Source organism: Parasteatoda tepidariorum, chromosome X1 (assembly GCF_043381705.1).
Source record: "Parasteatoda tepidariorum isolate YZ-2023 chromosome X1, CAS_Ptep_4.0, whole genome shotgun sequence".
NCBI lineage: Eukaryota > Metazoa > Arthropoda > Arachnida > Araneae > Theridiidae > Parasteatoda > Parasteatoda tepidariorum.
The window spans coordinates 51,016,243-51,035,603 of NC_092214.1; the positions used below are offsets into that span (position 1 = coordinate 51,016,243).

Here is a 19,361-nt window from a genome sequence, read left to right on the forward strand (position 1 = left end):
TTTCTCTGTTCAACAACAAAGTAAAAGTGTCTATCAGCTAAAGTCACATAAGATCAAGATTTTTGCTCAACTTATGGTGTTAATTTATGATTTATTTATTAACTACATTATTAACTCACTTTTTTATAACATATATACTGATATAACACATATTGTAGATTTGTAACCTAAATTCTCCTTTTAATTAATTAAAAAAATAATTGATTATATGGATGTATAATTTACTTCTGTTGTGTTTTATACACCTGTTGGAATTATAAATCTATACCGATTTTAGTGACACAGTCCCGTAGACTTTGAAGAGAACACTTTATAGATGATGGTAAAGCATTAAGGAAAAGTAAGAATTTTTTTCTGTTCAATTTGTAAACTTATTTGCAAGCCATACTTTTTAATTCAACAATAATATTTTTCTGTATGCTTGTTTCTTTACACTTCTTACATACACATAGTATCCAAAACATATAAATTAGAATGTAAAATACTAAGATTATGTTACAAATTTTACGCTTTTTTTGCAGAATTTTTTTTGAAGAAAAATATTCACTTGACATTTTTTTACTTTTTTCTTTACTATTGCTGCTCTAGAGCATCAGACTTATTTCTTATAAACATTCGACTACAGCGTCATTCTCATTGCAACCCATTGACGGACACGCGTAAGAATTTCACCAAACAGATTCGAAAAATTAGTTTAGCCTTGTTTCTTTTCTAACGATTAAAGTCGTTTGCAGGAATCACTACAAATTAATGTTTTTTTTTTGTTCCTACTCTCACTATACACTTCTCACAAATGTCGCACCTACAGTAGTTTGGGTTTTTGAAAGGTGCTATACCTCCACCCACTGGTAATAATAAAATAATCTTCTTATAATTTTAGTCAACAAAGAATTTAGTCAACAATTTTAGAGCTTTCATTCCCAATTCCATTGTAACCCACCTCAAAAATTATTCTCAATTTTTTCTCGTCAAAATACTTATGTACGATCCCTAATGAATTAGCATTTTTTATACTTCGTTTTTGTGAGTGATTTTTAAACTATATATTAAGGGTGGTGATTGCAGAATATACATTTTAAGATCTGGTCAAAAAATGCATTTAGAATTTTTCAAAAAAAACTCGTGAAACAAAGCGTAATAAATAAATATGCTGTCAAACATTAGTAAAACAAAACAGTGTTAACAGAACAATGACATTGTTTGCTGACTGGGAAGCTTCAAGCTTATCAAAATATTGTGACGCAATTGTTGAAGAGAAATTGAAATATTAAACTTCAACACTGAGATATTTCTAAAATAATATCGTCCTTTAAAATATTTAGTGTCAACAAACATTTACTAAAAGAAATTATATCGACTGTAATTTTTTGATCATCGTGTAGGGAGCAAGCTTTAGCTCTGTAAGCTTTTTAATAAGTGTATATGTTTGGTAACTATACAGTACTTTGTTTAATAGTTAAAATATATCTTTTAGGCTATATGAAAGAAGAAAAGAGTGTTTATAATGAAGCCGAAAGAAATAGATGTAATTCTGAACAACCACCCCCAAATTTTTAAATGTCAATTTAAAGCTCAGTTATTCCTTATACTTTCAGTAAAGCATGGGCGTCGTTGACTGGGGGCACAGTGGGTGTGAGTGTCCCCCTCAAAATTAGAAATCTCCAATACCCCCTCCATATTCCTGACAATAAAGAAAATTTTTGTGGATTATCATTGATTTAAATTACTTATTCCTTAAAGTAAAAACAAAGGAAAAAAATAATTAATCTTTTGGCATGTATTTACCATATTTAAATTTTATTTTTATTTGTGAAAGTTAAAGAATTATTGTGACTGTGTAATTTAATTTCGTCCCCCTCAAAAATTGGGTCCCTGCGAAGCCTACGCAATATAGTAAAAATTTAAAGTTCGAACTCAGTCATTGAATGTGAATTATGCGTTTTTGTCTAACGAATAAGATTCTGAATTAAGACAATGGAATTCCATTTTCTTCCATCCTCAAAATTCCTTAAAATCGTCATCTATCTTGCTTTCTTTCTTTTTTTTAACAATAACCGCCAAATTCCGTACATATTCAGTTGTTCCAAAAAAGAAAAAGAAAAAATGCTTATCAAATGGTTCCATGCAAGGAAAAATATTGTCCACAAAAAGTGTTTCACTATTCATTACCAAATTCCACACTTGTCTAGTGTCTTTGTGACTCTTGTTGTAGGAAGAACGGGGTCATACGCGACTATTTTTAAGAAATCGGTGGTTCTCTCTCCCGTCCGATAAGCGAAAAGGCAAAAGTGCCTGAAATTCAATCTTACAGTGAGAGGGTCTCGAAGATAAAATGAAAAAGGGAAAGCCGCTACTCCCCCCTTCTTTTCTTCGAGATAAAAGAACTGCTTGTGTGAGCAGGAGGGGGGAACGTGTTTGGAGAGTTCTCGATGCGTGGGAGTGGCTCGGGCATCAATCTCATGCTTGCGCAGCCATCAAAAAATTGCTCTATCTTCACTCATGCTCCTGGAGAACTCTTTTTTGATAGCTTTATCACCGAATACCCCTTGTTTTCTTCCCCCATAAAAAAAAGTTTTATTCAAAGTTTCGAGTGGGTTTTAAAATATTGCATTAACATTTTTAAGTATTTAACATTAGAGGACATAGATTAGTCCTGTTTTTTTTATAAATTCAATTTTCTCCTTGTCTAATTCAACGGATTTTTCTGATGGGATGAACAAAAAAAAGATGAAAATAATGATAAAAGACCTAAATTATAATTAAAAAAAATATCCTCTAAAATGTTGCTTTCTTACAATTGTTTATTGATTAAATTTGACGACTGAATTTGATTACATAGAAACGATCAAGAAAATATTCAGTGTGTGCCTGTATCCTTTATTTTGGCACATTCTACTTAATATAGATTAAAGAGATTTTTTTTCTTTAAATTTTCCTTTAATCGAATTTTTTAACTATTATTCTTATCATTTTACGAAAAATTTGGTTTACATGGTGTGAATCGTAAAATTTTATGGAACTGTAATTTTTCCTGGTGCCTCGCTCTGTTTTATTTGAATTTTTTATTCCTTAAGCATATGAGGCACATATCTATGAATTATTGCACCGAAAAATAAGTATGCTTATTTTCTAAAAAAATATTTAATTCAATAAATTTATACCGAAGCGAATAAAGTTTACTGCTAGGTAGACCAATTGAAATATTGCTAATTATGATTTGAAAAAAAAATAGTGAAATCACCAATCGATTCAATCAATAGTGAAAAGAAAAATATTAATGGCTATTTTAAGGAATTATAAGGCTGGTAGAAAATGCCAATTCTATTGTCGTAACACTAAATCTTATTCGTTAAAGGTTCTTGCTTCATTATCAACTTCTTTGCATTCGAATTTAAGCCTTTTAATTCTTTTTTCTTTTAAATTATAGTTGTAAATTTTGACTCATAAAAGAAGATTCAGAATATAAAATCACTTTTCTAGATTCTAAGAAGCTTTTTAATTTAAGAAAATTCAGAAGCTTTCTAAATTTTAAGATCTGAATGGTAATTTTACATCAGTTTCACTATTCACTTAAGTGAATTTTGCATCGACTTTTATCTTTTGCTTTTTTTAGGTTTTTTTATCGGGTGTTTTTTTTTCTGGTGCCTTTTTTGGTACTTTTTCCGGTGTTTTTTCCACTGTTTTTATTCTAGGTTTCTTCCCAGTGCTTTTATTCCCGGTGCTTTGTTCCGAGATTTATAGAAATATCGAAAAGGTGTTTACAAAAAATATTTTAGCATTAAATGCCGCNATGTTTATTTCCTTAAAAAAAAATTTAATACAATAAATTTATACAGAAGCGAATAAAGTTTACTGCTAGGTAGACCAACTGAAATATTGCTAATTATGATTTTAGAAAAATAGTGAAATCACCAATCAATTCAATCAATAGTGAAAAGAAAAATATTAATGGCTATTTTAAGGAATTATGAGGCTGGTAGAAAATGCCAATTCTATTGTCGTAACACTAAATCTTATTCGTTAAAGGTTCTTACTTCATTATCAACCTCTTTGCATTTGAATTTAAGTGTCTTAATTTTTTTTTCTTTAGAATTATAGTTGTAAATTTTGACTCATTAAAAGATGCTACAGAATATAAAATCACTTTTCTAGATTTTAAGAAGCTTTTTATTTTAAGAAAATTCAGAAGCTTTCTAAATTTTAAGATCTGAATGGTAATTTTATATCGATTTCACTATTAACTTGAGGGAATTTTACATCGACTTTTATCTTTTGCTTTTTCTTGGTTTTTTTTTCATCAGGTGTTTTTTTTTTGTGGTGCCTTTTTTGGTAAATTTTAAATAAAAAATATTTTAGCATTAAATACCGTTTATCGAAAAAAAATTTTTTTTTTGCAAAATAGATAAGCGTTCTAGAATTGTCTCGGAAATATAAGAGTTTTTAAAATGTCACTCTACATGGGTTCTTATTAAACTTCCTTAATAAAATTGGTGTTTGAAATACTTTAAAATAAAAGTAATTTTTTTAATATTTATTACTATGTTATTATTTATTATTTTGCACGGAAAAAAGATATATGAATTTTACTATGAATTTGAAAAAAGTGAGTTTTTTGGAAAATACATTAATAAAAAACTACTTTAAATAATGCCGAACGTACAAAAGATGTAAAATAAATAGATGGAACATTATCAACTACAAAAATTAAAGGAAGAATTAAAATTCGATGCCTTTTTTAAAAATTGTGTACCTAGGTAAATTAGAAAATCAATTTAATTGTATACTGTATTTCAAAATAACTGCAATTTCAGAAATAAACTAACAAATATTGCAAGTAATAGCAAAAATTATGCATCTGTAAGACACAAATTCATTTTACTACATCGTAGATCGTTATTCTAAATTTCCGACTTCATTCTAAAGAAGATAAGAATGAAAGGATGGTGTAAAGATCATTGGTAATCACATTTATTCAAGAACTGCAAGAAACTTGAATCAAGACATTGATGCCTCCAAGCTAGATAACCCGAGATTTACAACCTCTTGACGATTTTTAAGGGTATGGGAAGAAGAATTATATCTTTTGAGAGAAGATAAAATGATTAGTATTTAAAGGACAGGCTTCATAATATGACTTACAATCGGTAAGTCATAGCAACAGCTTGAAAGTCGCATATGAAGCTGTATGAATCGTATGATCAGAGTATTCACAAATATGATGTCTTAACAATTATTGATTATGTGATAGATTTAATTTCAAGTATGTTTAAAAAAGTTCATTCTAATGTAGTTTTTAAACAAAGTCTATTTTTAGAATAAATATTCTAGTTTTGTTTACAGTTTATTTAAAAATAATTTTAAAAAATTTTGAAATTTACAGTTACTAAGTTATCTATATTTGTAACTATAAGTATATTGTGTAACTATATTGTGCATATATTACCACAACTTTATCTATATTGTGTAATAGCTAGTTAATAACTATATGATAAACTATTATGTGCTCTTATATCACGTATAGTTTCTTACGTGAAAAAAAAAGCACTGTAAAAAAGCATCGGAAAAAGAACCGTGAAAAAAAAATACAAAAAAATCAATTCTTATGATATATTATTGCTAAATCAGATTAATTTTGCGTAAGTATAGAGTTTCTTTGTAATCTTTATATATACTTTCTTATATAATTTCAATTTATGCTTGTGCAAAGGAAAATGTTCAAGAAATCAACGTTTTAACACATTTTAATATTAATAACTCAAAATAATAATTACAGGTGTAATTTTATTTCTTTTACATTTACGAAATGGGTAATTCTAAAATCATATTATTGATCTCTGACAATTAATATTAATTTGCAGAGTATAGATTATAAAAAAAAATCACGTTAATAATAAAAATATTTAACTCCTTTCGTTTCTACTTAGTTGGAATTAAGCTCACTTGTTTATTATAAATCAATAATTAGATCTTAATATTAATTGAAATAAAAAATGTTAAGATTATTTACTTCAGTTTGTGTTTTTAGGTTAAAATCAGTTCCATTTTGATTATACTTGCTCTTTTTTAAAACAATAATTTAAATAAATAATTTTATTACTTGTTGACACTTACCCCTTTGCCTATTTAAAATACACATCGATTCTGAGGTTATTTCCTGACCATTATGTATTTTCAATTAAATTATGTGTTCAAATTTGTATGTCATTAAACAGTCGTAAATTTTTCTTTAAAATTCTTCAAATCAAAACATTAATAATTCTGAAACTTCCAATATTTTTATTACATATTGTGCAAAATATAATATAATGCCCCATCTTTGCACTAATTTTTATTTACAAATAAAGTGAATTCGAACACCTTTCGCTTCGAAAAAGATCCACCTTGTTTTTAGGGGAAAGGGCAGAAGAAAAAAAAAGTTCTTTTTCTCTTCCTTTTCCCACAAGGATCTTTTCAAAAATATATTTTGAAGTAAAATTAAATTGCGTACTTTTAGTCGGGAAACGTTGATCCAGCTAATGCAATTCTTTAATTTAAATAATTACATCTATAAAATAATAAAATATTACAACAATTATTATAATAATGTAAAAAGTACCAACACTACTTCATTGTTATCAGTGTTCAATTCTATTATAATAGTTCCTTCAGTAAAAATTTTAAAGATTGTTAACGCGAATTGCTATAATTCTGAATTAAACTGAAAAAAAGTGCTAAAATTACGTGAATTATACTAATAACTTAAGCAAAACATTGTGATAAAGTGTTTATAAAAACTATATTTTAGGTTGAAATATCGTTAAAAATCTCTTAACTCACGAACTGTTAAGTCTTTGGGTATGTTTGTAAGTATTTATTACCTCATTACTTTACTTTGCAATTAAATAATACAGGAAAAAAGTATTTGGGAAAAAAAAACACGCAAATTTGCATGAAAGTTTTTTTGTATAAAAAGTAAAATAAATTTTTTTTTCTCCTAAGTTTTTTTAATTAAATCATGATTTTCTATGATTTAACTTTAAAAAATGTATGGTAATACCACTGGAAATATTTAAAAAATACGAATGAAAGGAGTAGTGAATAAATTTTCATGAACTTTTACTTTTGACGTACCTTTCGCATTAAATTTTAATTAAAAAAATTAACTGAATTAAATTTTATTAAATTATTATTAAATAATAAAATAAAATGCACTTTAAATTTTAACTAAAAAAAAGTATAGGCTCTTCCTATTGCGTTTTAGAAAATTGTTAAAAAGAAATGTGTAATTTCAACTTCATTGATCAGAATAGGCATTTTTCAAACTTTCACTGCGCTATATCATTAAAAAAGTTACTTACGACTGTTTAACAGTGATACTTTCTTGGAATAATTATGACATCTTATTCTTGTGTTTCTTTAGAATTAATCACTGCACACGAGATATTTCTAAACTTATTGCTAACACCAAGATTTGTCTATTAAAAGTTTTAAATATAAAATTAGCAAAAGCTCTTCCAATTACGGTTTAGAAATTTTTTTAAAAAGTATCTAAACACAAGTTCATTGATATCAGAAAATATATTTTAAGATTTTTTGTAAACTGATAACGCTTTGAATGCTGTTTCAAAAGAGTTTAACTGTCAATGAAGTTGTGGTCGGAGGATTTAATTTTCACATATAAGTTAATTATTGTTATTCATTCTATTTGGTAATATTTTTCGAAATATATAAAATACAAGATCGTCACTTCAATCAAATAAGAGATTTGTAACATGCAGTATTTAAGAATTTCAGTGGATTCAATTGTTTTGTTCTTTTTTGTCCACACTGTCTAAAATGTTGGTGTAACTGCCACCATTTTTGGTGTTCAGGTAAACAAAAACTTTTTTGTACATAACTATAGCTATGGTCCAAAAAATTATATAAATTTGCTAAAATAACAATTGCTTGAGAGAATTTTAGTGTGAATATATTACTAAAAATGTGCTTGTTTTTTAAACGAAATATTTTTGCTATGACGTCATAAAATGATTCGAATGAGCATGGAAATTTGTGTTGTCAGTAAGCAAACAAACAAACAAGAAATGAGTAATTAAATGAACAAAAATAACAGAAAAAGCAAATAAAAAAATTTGACTACATACACTGTAAAAATGTTTAGCTTACCTCAACACCAAAAATGGTGGCAACTATGAACCAAAACTTTTTTACTGCGTATTTGAAAAATGTAGTTCTATTTAACTATTTTATTATTTCATCTAACTTCTTAAGAAACTAATAATAAAAACAAATCTACATTATTTAGTAGAACTCTTATTTCAAACCGTCAATATTATTACATGAAGTTAAATAAAATAAAATCCACTCAGCAGTGTTTTCAAAACAATAATTAACTGTTACAAAACAATACTTGACTGTTAATTACTTTAAAATGTTTATTATTTTAAAGTTGAAATTGTTTCGGAGTTTGTTAGAACCATTTAATTAATATTCATTAAGCAAATGCGATTATTACATTCAAAAAAAAGTTAGAGCAATCGGAGCAATCGGATATTTGACTGTAATTGCTTCATGACCTTTCAAGACGAATAGTGAAAAAAATATCGAGATCATAAACCTGCTGGCCAAGAAGCTATCGCATGAGCCTTCTTTCTTTTTAGTAATTATTCATTTTAAAAGTAAATAAAGTCACTTTTAAAACCAGCCGGGAAATGATTTTCATCAAATGTAAACTAATACACGCGTATCCCCTTATTCGCCTAAACATCCTGTAATTATTTCTTGCTAAAATTAACTCGCTTTTTAAGTAGTTGGTTGAAATTTCTAATGCTTTTACAATCACTTCCTGTCAATAAAGTGCCTAACAGCAATTATTAACAAGATAGGTAACTGCGCAAATCATGAAGTGCCCGTAAACAAACAAATAAGCAAGAAATGAGTAATTAAATGAACAAAAATAACAGAAAAAGCAAATAAAGAAAATGTGACTACATACACTGTAAAATTTTTTTGCTTACCTCAACACCAAAAATAGTGGCAACTATGTACCAAAACTTTTTTACTGCGTACTTGAAAAATGTAGTTCTATTTAACTATTTTATAATTTCATCTAACTTCTTAAGAAACTAATAATAAAAACTAATCTACATTATTTAGTAGAACTCTTATTTCAAACCATCAATATTACTACATGAAGTTAAATAAAATAAAATCTACTCAGCAGTGTTTTCAAAACAATAATTAACTGTTACAAAACAATACTTGACTGTTAATTACTTTAAAATGTTTATTATTTAAAAGTTGAAATTGTTTCGGAGTTTGTTAGAGCCATTTAATTAATATTCATTAAGCAAATGCGATTATTACATTCAAATAAAAGTTAGAGCAATCGGATATTTGACTGTAATTGCTTCATGACCTTTCAAGACGAATAGTGAAAAAAATATCGAGATCATAAACCTGCTGGCCAAGAAGCTATCGCATGAGCCTTCTTTCTTTTTAGTAATTATTCATTTTAAAAGTAAATAAAGTCACTTTTAAAACCAGCCGGGAAATGATTTTCATCAAATGTAAACTAATACACGCGTATCCCCTTATTCGCCTAAACATCCTGTAATTATTTCTTGCTAAAATTAACTCGCTTTTTAAGTAGTTGGTTGAAATTTCTAATGCTTTTACAATCACTTCCTGTCAATAAAGTGCCTAACAGCAATTATTAACAAGATAGGTAACTGCGCAAATCATGAAGTGCCCGTAAACAAACAAATAAGCAAGAAATGAGTAATTAAATGAACAAAAATAACAGAAAAAGCAAATAAAAAAAATTTGACTACATACACTGTAACATTTTTTAGCTTACCTCAACACCAAAAATGGTGGCAACTATGTACCTCAACTTTTTTACTGCGTACTTGAAAAATGTAGTTCTATTTAACTATTTTATTATTTCATCTAACTTCTTAAGAAACTAATAATTAAAACTAATCTACATTATTTAGTAGAACTCTTATTTCAAACCATCAGTATTACTACATGAAGTTAAATAAAATAAAATCTACTCAGCAGTGTTTTCAAAACAAGAATTAACTGTTACAAAACAATACTTGACTGTTAATTACTTTAAAATGTTTATTATTTTAAAGTTGAAATTGTTTCGGAGTTTGTTAGAGCCAATTAATTAATATTCATTAAGCAAATGTGATTATTACATTCAAATAAAAGTCAGAGCAATCTGATATTTGACTGTATTTGCTTCATTCATGACCTTTCGAGACGAATAGTGAAAAAAATATCGAGATCATAAACCAGCTGCCCAAGAAGCTATCCCATGAGCCTTCTTTCTTTTTAGTAACTATTCATTTTAAAAGTAAATAAAGTCACTTTTAAAACCAGCCGGGAAATGATTTTCATCAAATGTAAACTAATACACGCGTATCCCCTTATTCGCCTAAACATCCTGTAATAATTTCTTGCTAAAATTAACTCGCTTTTTAAGTAGTTGGTTGAAATTTCTAATGCTTTTACCATCACTTCCTGTCAATAAAGTGCTAAACAGCAATGATTAACAAGATAGGTAACTGCGCAAATCATGAAGTGGATTGCTATTGTAAACATTTAATTTTTTCCCACTTACGTCAATGCAAACATTAATATCAATTCTTAGCGATTTTGCCAAAGTATGTTTTTAAAGTATATGTAACATGCATGTCAAAAATACCGTACACAAATTAAATGCGACTCGTGAATTAATTGACAGTGGTTCCCGAGGACTTATATGAAATTGAATTTTTCAAACAATTATTTCGCATTTATTTGGCTTTTGTTTATTCCGATGAAAATATATTTTTTTAAATGAAAAATGAAGAAATGAGGAATTGATCTGGTGATTGATTAAATGATGAATTGATATTACAGATCAATAAACGAGGAATTGGTCTAATAGATCGATAAACGATGAGTTGATCTAATAGATGAATACATGAGGAATTGATATGATAGTAATAAATGAGGAATCAATCTGATAAATCGATCAAGTAAATTTGTGAAATAAATAAAGAAATGATGAATATATCTGATAAACAAATAAATAATTAATTGATTTGATTAATGAATAAATTGATTAACTCATCAGAGGAATAAATTATGAAATAATATGATGGAAAAAAAACGATGTCTTAATAATAATTGAGGAATAAATAATAAAGAGGAATAAATCTGAAAGAAAGAAAAAACACGATTATATTTATTCCAATTAATCGATAATAATTATATAATGAAATATATGTTTCAGATTAAAGAATTATAAACATACGAAAAAGTACCAGTGATATATTACTTATATATAATTGTTTATAAGTAGACTTGGAAAGAAGTCCCGATTAATAAAAATATAAATATTAATAAGTAGCTTTAATTAAATACGAATTTTTTAAAGAAGTAAATAATCATTTTGGTATCTGTTTGATAAAAAAAATGTCAGGAAGGGTTATTTCGACAAGAATTACATTTGATTAATGGTTCTAAACTGTGGCCATTATACAGAACTTTTTAAAAAGCAATGACAACAGTAAAAAAAAATTACACATATTAGGAAATTAAAATTAATATTTAAGCTAGGTAAAAATAAAAAAGCTAATGAAATTTGACGAATCATTATGAAGAAAAGTGTGTGTGTAAAAAATATCCAATCCTGTTTGATTGCGGGAGGGTATGGAGAAGATATATAGAGCGTTTGTTAGAATCGATTGTTAGAATACTTTCAACTAAATTGGTTTTGAAATTTTGTACGCCCGCTTTTCCTAGAAGTGATTTGTCAGATTTTGATACAGTTTGTATTTTTTATTGCTCAAATATAAGTTTGCGACCTCAAATGTGCAATTTCTTGACTTCATTTTTCACAAAGATTCTCACGTTTATTCGGAAAAAAAAAAAAAAAAACATCCTGTACAATAAAACCGCATTATTTTTTATTTTACTTTTTCAAGTATTGGTAGAAATCTGTCTTCATGGCAGACATTTTGATGGAACTAACGCGCATTTGCGTTACATAGAGAGGAAAACCACAAAAACCTTCCACGGTTAGTCCGATGGCAAGGAGACTCTAACTCAAGATCCGTCTACCACTGAGGATATTTTACGTCAGCAGTGTGAAGCGGAATTTGTATCAACCATTCACAGCAGGGATTCGAATCTGGTTCACCTCCTTGGAAGATGAGCGCTCTCTTCTCTGAGCCACCACGGCTCAAACTGCGAAATTGATATTAGGTCACAGAATTGAAATGAAATTAGAAATAGGGTGAGATGGCATATCTGGAACCCTCGGTGGCTCGGGGCAGACAGCTCTCTCCTCCCCAGGTTCGAAAGTCAGCAATGACTGGTCTATACGAAATCTGCCCCTGACTCGCACTGGCCAAAGTGCTGACGAAATATATTCTCAGGGGTAGACTGATCGTAAATTAGAATCTTCTTGCCGTCAGGCTACCTTGTGAGGTATTCGCGGCTTTTCTCTCCATGTAACGCAAATAGGTATTAGTTCCATCAAAGAGTCTTTCACTAAGGCTAGTTTGTTCAATGCTTTATCTAGGTGTTACCTTGTCTTCTGAATAAGGTTCAATATTACAGGGATACGGAGTTAAATACTGGTAGTCGTAAATTTTCAATTTAGTCAGCTGTTCAACGCCTGTTATAAAATAAAACATAAAAATGCTACGCCCGGAGCAGCGATGACTCCGGCTGTAGATCACTCGTCTCCGCATGAAGTGAATCAGCGATGGCTGGTCGATTCGATTCTGTTCCTGTTTCGTACCAACCACAAAATATCCCCAGTGGCATAAAGAACATTGGCTCAAGTCCCCTCGGGCTATTCGTGTTAAATTTTCGCAGTTTTCTCTCTGTCTAACGCAAATACGGGTTAGTTACATTAAAGTCCTCGAAGAAGGTTAATTTGTCCCGATGCATAATCCAAGAGTTCCTTTGCTTTCTGGGTTGGGCTCAAATTTAGTTGGCTACGGAGATAAAATTAAGATTTAAGCGCAAATCTGATATAAATTGGCTGTTTGTCACTAGTTCAGTTTTTTTACAGCAGTACATCACGCGAAATGAAAAACGGGCCACCCTAAATAACGTTTGATATAATGATGGGATCTGCACGTTCTAGGAATTATTCTTAAAAATTCAAGGGGGCGACCTCAAATATTTTAAGAACATATTTTAAGTTACGAAATCAGACACAAAAGCGCACTAATTCCGAATAAACATACCTTTTTTCGATGGATTCGGAATTCTGACCCCCAAAATAAAATAGGTAGCCGCAATCTGGGAAATATGATCCTAATAGTTTGGTTAGAGAGAAGAGAGGTATTTTTTTTTAATTATGGGCGAAAAAATTTTGAACTGTAAAGAATGCAATTTTTTAAACCATTTTAAAGAATGATATTTTATGGAGCAAAATACAAAATTTGAGCGAAATTGGCCGAATAGCTTCTGAGAAATCAAATTTTACGAACGCGACTTTTTTAAAATTTGATTTCTCAAGAACGATGCACGCAAATTTTGTATTTTGAAATACAAATTATCATTCTTTAAGATGATGTAAATAATTGTATAACTCACAATTCAAAATTTTTTGACTATCATTAAATATAACTATAAAAAAATAATAAATAATTTATGGTTAATAAAAGTTATTTGTTGAATGGAATTTCGTTTGGACGAACGAGTTTTATAATTGTTTGCAAAAATTTTTCAATTTACTTAAAAATTCTTGAGATAGGATAAAATACACAAGTACAATTAACAATAAGGGGTCTAAACTTTGCACCGCTTTCCTAACCAAACTATTGGCAGCGAATTTCCTAGATTGCAACTACTCCCTATATTTTGAGGGTCAGAAATCCGAATCAGTCGAAAAAAGTCATGTTTACTCAGAGAAAGTACGTTTTTGTTTCTGATGTCATAACTTTAAATACTATCTGCACTAATTAATTATCATATTTGAGTTCACCCCCTCGAACTATAAAAACTGAGTCCTAGAACGTGAAGATTTAATTATTAGATCAAAATTTATTCTGAATGGTTCATTTTTTTTAGTATTGTATGTAAACTGCTGTTTGTAGAAAATGCAACACCATGAAAGAATCATCAGAATCAAATGAAATTTAATGCAGAAACGACTTGTACTGATACAAATAAATGATGAAATTTTCAAAACAAAAGAAACAAATTAAGCGTCCGAAATCAGTATTTGGTGCAGCCACCACGCGCTGCANTAAATGTGTTTTATTAGTAAATACATTTACCTTTTTAATTATATCAGAAGGACTAAGAATTACATTTTGTTTTTTTATTTATTTATTATTACACATACCTATGCAAGCTTGTGTGCTTATTGTGTCCCGCAGTGAATTGATCGTAAAGACTCTTCCCAATTGAACACTGAAGTCAAGCATCACTGACTGCTGTCAGTAAGTGTGTGGGTGACCACTTTGATCAGCCTGCATAGGGACCGAGGGTGCACGGTATTGATCCTCGTTAAACTGTTATACCGTAAAGGGCTCGACTTCGCACGCAGGTTGTCGGGTTAGCAAAGTGGGTAGCCATCCCCTCTGGAGAAGATCAACATTGTGATGGCATGTCTTCGGATTATCCTCAGTGATGTTTTCTAGACGTTTGCCAATAGCCCATTGTGCGGCTCTAGTGTACGCACGTGTGCTTATTGCAAAGTAAGGCTTCTAAGCCTTGTCAAGTTGAAGAACATAGCAAAAGAAGGTGAGGGACATCACAAAGCTGCACTTTACGAGGCTACGGTTTTCAAACTCGCTACCTCCACGTTAGGTGGCTGGACAAGACCACTCGACTGGATTGGCCCTACAACATCTTCGATAGATTTGGATCGAAAATGCGATGAGCTTTCTGTAACGAAATCAATATGAGTTCTAGAACTCTCCAGTGCCTAGAATTGTATAAGAGTGTAAATAGTAAGGAGGTAGTAGTAGTAGTACTTTATTTACGTTGTACTAGTGCTGCTTCGCGCGCAGGTCGTCGGGCTACCGAAGCGGGGGTGCCACCCCCTCCGCAGAGGATCAAAATTGTGATGGCATGTCTTCGGATCATCCTCCGGGATGTTTCCCAGACCGTCGCCAATAGCCCATTGTGCAGCTCTAGTGCGACGTTAATTAAGAACAACAAGAACAACAACTACTAGTGCTGCACAATGAGTTGTTGGTGACGGTCTGAGAAACTGCTGGACTTCTACTTGATAGAGACTTTTAAGTCGTACAAATGTAATTACGTACACAAGTCTGCATGATGTGTGCCAATAAATTAAAAAAAAAACAAATAAATAATGATATTTATTTATTAATTATTATAACTAAGTAATTTAAAGAAGGGAAGCACCAGTATACAGACAGGGTTCCGCTGCAATTCGAACCCGCTACCTCCATGCTATAGAATGTTTGGTGGAGTGAAAAAAAACACTAAAAACTGCAATAAAAGTTCTATGCGGATCTTTGAAAACTCACTGCTTCTTCTTCCTAATTTAATATTTTGAGAACAGAAGTTCCTCGAATAAGTAATCTAACAGAAATAACTTTTTTTTTGAATAATTGCAAAGATAAAGAGATGAGTTTTCGAATGCTCTGGGCATTGCTAGCAAAGTAGTTAGAGAATCGGACTTCGGTCCGGAGGGGCCGGGGTTCGATCCTCGACTCCGTTAGACTCACCGAGTGCGTGCGACATTCGTGCTCGTAAAATCTGTGCAATCGAAAGCCCTGTGGTCGGTTGCTAAGCAGTATCATGGGTACAGGGATCTAGAAAAAATTTCCTCTTCAGATCTGTGTCTAAATTGCAGAGGGGCCTCCCTGGCCGAGCGGTATCACTCGCCAAACACTCTGTTAAGCTTGGAGGTGACGGGTTTGAATCCCGCCGTAACCTTGGATGTATTCTTCGTGATGTTCTTCTCTGTGTTGTGTTGTGGTCCCGCAGTGGACTTATCGTTAAGATACGGTTCTCAGCAGATCACCGAAGTCAAGCATCACTGCCTGCAGTCAGTGTGCGGGTGGGTGACCACTTGGATCAGTCTGTGTAGGGACCGAGGGTGTGCGGTATTAACCCTCGTTAAACTGTTCTACCGTAAAGTGCTCGACTTCGCATGCAGGTCGTCGGGCTACCAAAGCGGGGGTGCCATCCCCTCTGAAGAGGATCAAAATTGTGATGGCATGTCTTCGGATCATCCTCAGGGATGTTTCCCAGACCGTCACCAATAGCCCATTGTGCAGCTCTAGTGCGACGTAAATTAACAACAACAACATCTACTTGACAAAGGTTTATAAGCCTTAATTGAGCACACAAGCCTGAAAATGTATGTTGTACCAATAAACAATAAATTCTCCAAAAGTATTGGAACCACCAAATGCTAGTTTTTAATTTTTCTAATCTTCCTCTCCAAAAGTGTTTTGGAAAATATTTAATTTTGATCTCTACTGTAAACTTGTTTCGCTTCNTTTACTTTTCCAAGTATTGGTAGAAATCTGTCTTCATGGCAGACTTTTTGATGGAACTAACGCGCATTTGCGTTACATAGAGAGGAAAACCACAAAAACCTTCCACGGTTAGTCCGAAGGCAAGGAGACTAACTCAAGATCCGTCTACCACTGAGGATATTTTACGTCAGCAGTGTGAAGCGGAATTTGTATCAACCATTCACAGCAGGGATTCGAACCTGGTTCACCTCCTTGGAAGATGAGTGCTCTCTTCTCTGAGCCACCACGGCTCAAACTGCGAAATTGATATTAGGTCACAGAATTGAAATGAAATTAGAAACAGGGTGAGATGGCATATCTGGAACCCTCGGTGACTCGGGGGAGACAGCTCTCTCCTCCCCAGGTTCGAAAGCCAGTAATGACTGATCGATACGAAATCTGCCCCTGGCTCGCACTGACCATAGTGCTGACGAAACATATTCGCAGAGATAGACTGATCTTAAATTAGAATCTTCTTGCCGTCAGGCTACCTTGTGAGGTATTCGCTGCTTTTCTCTCCATGTAACGCAAATACGTATTAGTTCCATCAAAGAGTCTTTCTCTAAGGCTAGTTTGTTCAATGCTTGATCTAGGTGTTACCTTGTCTTCTGAATAGGGTTCAATATTACAAGGCTACTGAGTTAAAAACTGGTAGTCGTAAATTTTCAATTTGGTCAGCTGTTCAATGCCTGTTATAAAATAAAATATAAAAAAGTCGTGTTTACTCACAGAAAGTACGTTTTTGATTCTGATTTCGTAACTTTAAATACTATCTGCACTAATTAATTATCATATTTGAGTTCACCAACTCGAACCATAAGAACTGAGTCCTAGAAGGTGAGGATTTAATTACTAGATCAAAATTTTTTCTGAATGGTCCATTTTTTTTTAGTACTGTACGTACTATAAAGCTACGTTTCATTGATTAAGAATAATGATGAAAAAAGATGAATTACAGTAATTTAATCCGTTGAATGAAATGTAAATTCAGATTTTTTTTTTACAATTATTGAACTCTTGTTAAAAAAAAAAAAAGAAAAACCTAAGTGGTTGTGATTATTATTTTCATTTTCGTAAGCGAAAATTCAGAATTTTGGAATATATAATTGGATTCTACGCTTGAATATTTGTTTACTTCTATAACACTTCGATTCTTTTCATCAAATTTTCATACAAATATGAAAATACTTTATAAATGTGACACTAAATACAAGACTGAAAATTTTCAAATTGAAATAGCCTGAAAATTGAAATAATCTGAAAATTTTCAAATTGAAATCTTTGATTTAAATAAATTTCTCCCAAAAATGTTTGTTTTTAAATGTGGAATCAAATTAAAACGTAACCAATTTTTATGTTATTATATAGCTGGGGTTTTAAAAATTATTTGTTGATTTATTTTGTTTGTTTATACAAACAAAACCCTAATCGTCTGTTATATAAAATTTCAGATAATTTGGCGTAATGGCCAAGAGAGTTTAAGATAAAGAAATTTAGATAAGTTGTTCTTTGCTTACAATTTTACAGCGAATGTTTTCTTTATAAAGATAAACTCATCTACCAAATAAATGAAAGAAAAAAAATACTAACTTGTTTCGTTCCAATTATAGCTGAGATTGTAAATTTCGTCTCTTGTCACTGATAAAAAGGGCTCATGTAAAAAGAAAAAAATTCTTCCTCTCCAATTTTCTGTAAGATAAAGTACAAATATCAAGGATGTGAGAAAGCAAAATGAACTACGTTGACGACTTTCATTTTTGAAAAGATTTACTTTAATGAGTTTTATTAGTAAATACATTTACCTTTTTAATTATATCAGAAGGACTAAGAACTGCATTTTGTTTTATTCATTTATTTATTATTACGCATACCTAGTCCCGCAGTGGACTGATCTTTAAGACACGGTTCCCAGCAGAACAACGAAGTCAAGTATCACTGGCTACGGTCAGTGTGCGGGTGGGTGAATACTTGGCTCAGGGTGAGGGTGTGCGGTATTGGTCCTCGTTAAACTGTTCTACCGTTAAGTGCTCGACTTCGCGTGCAGGTCGTTGGGCTACCGAAGCGGGGTTGCCATCCCCTCTGCAGAGGATCAAAATTGTGATGGCATGTCTTCGGATCATCCTCAGGGATGTTTCCCAGACCGACGCAATAGTTCATTGCGCAGCTCTAGTGCGACGTAAATGAACAACAACAGCGCATACCTATGCAAGCTTGTGTGCTTATAGTGTCCCGCAGTGAATTGATCGTAAAAACACTTCCCAATTGAACACTGAAGTCAAGCATCACTGGCTACGGTCAGTGTGCGAGTGGGTGACCACTTGGATCAGTCTGTGGAGGGATCGAGGGTGCGCGGTATTGGTCCTCGTTAAACTGTTCTACCGTAAGGGGCTCGACTTCACACGCAGGTTGTCGGGCTACAAAGTGGGGGAGCCACCCCCTCTGCAGAGGATCAACATTGTGATGGCATGTCTTCGGATTATCCTCAGTGATGTTTTCTAGACGTTCGTCAATAGCCCATTGTGCAGCACTAGTCCGACGTAAATGAACTACAACAACAACAACAACGTCGTACTTTACAAGGCTACGATGGTATGCGAACTCGCTACCTCCACGTTAGGTGGTTGGACAAGACCAGTCTATTGGAGAGGCCCTACAACATTTTCGATAGAATTGAATCGAAAATGTGACGAATTATGTGAAGAAATCAATCTCAGCTCTAGAATTGTATACGAGTGTAAATAGAAAGGAGGTAATAGTAATCGTATTTTATTTGCCTTGCACTAGAGCTGCTTAATCTCCCAGTTGGTGCCGTTAGTAAAGTCTGGGCAATGTATCAATTTCCCGTGTACAAGCATGGGTCAC

General features: G+C 31.6%; 1 long non-coding RNA gene across 1 annotated transcript in view; it reads right to left on the bottom strand.

Annotated features, from left to right (window-relative positions):
- LOC139427066 (uncharacterized) overlaps positions 1 to 18,306 on the bottom strand; it is a 78,021-nt gene extending 59,715 nt beyond the window's left edge. Inside the window, exon 1 of the long non-coding RNA XR_011638227.1 lies at positions 18,090 to 18,306. This is a non-coding gene — a long non-coding RNA (uncharacterized lncRNA). The remainder of the gene's footprint in view (positions 1 to 18,089) is intronic.
- Positions 18,307 to 19,361: the final 1,055 nt, after the last annotated feature.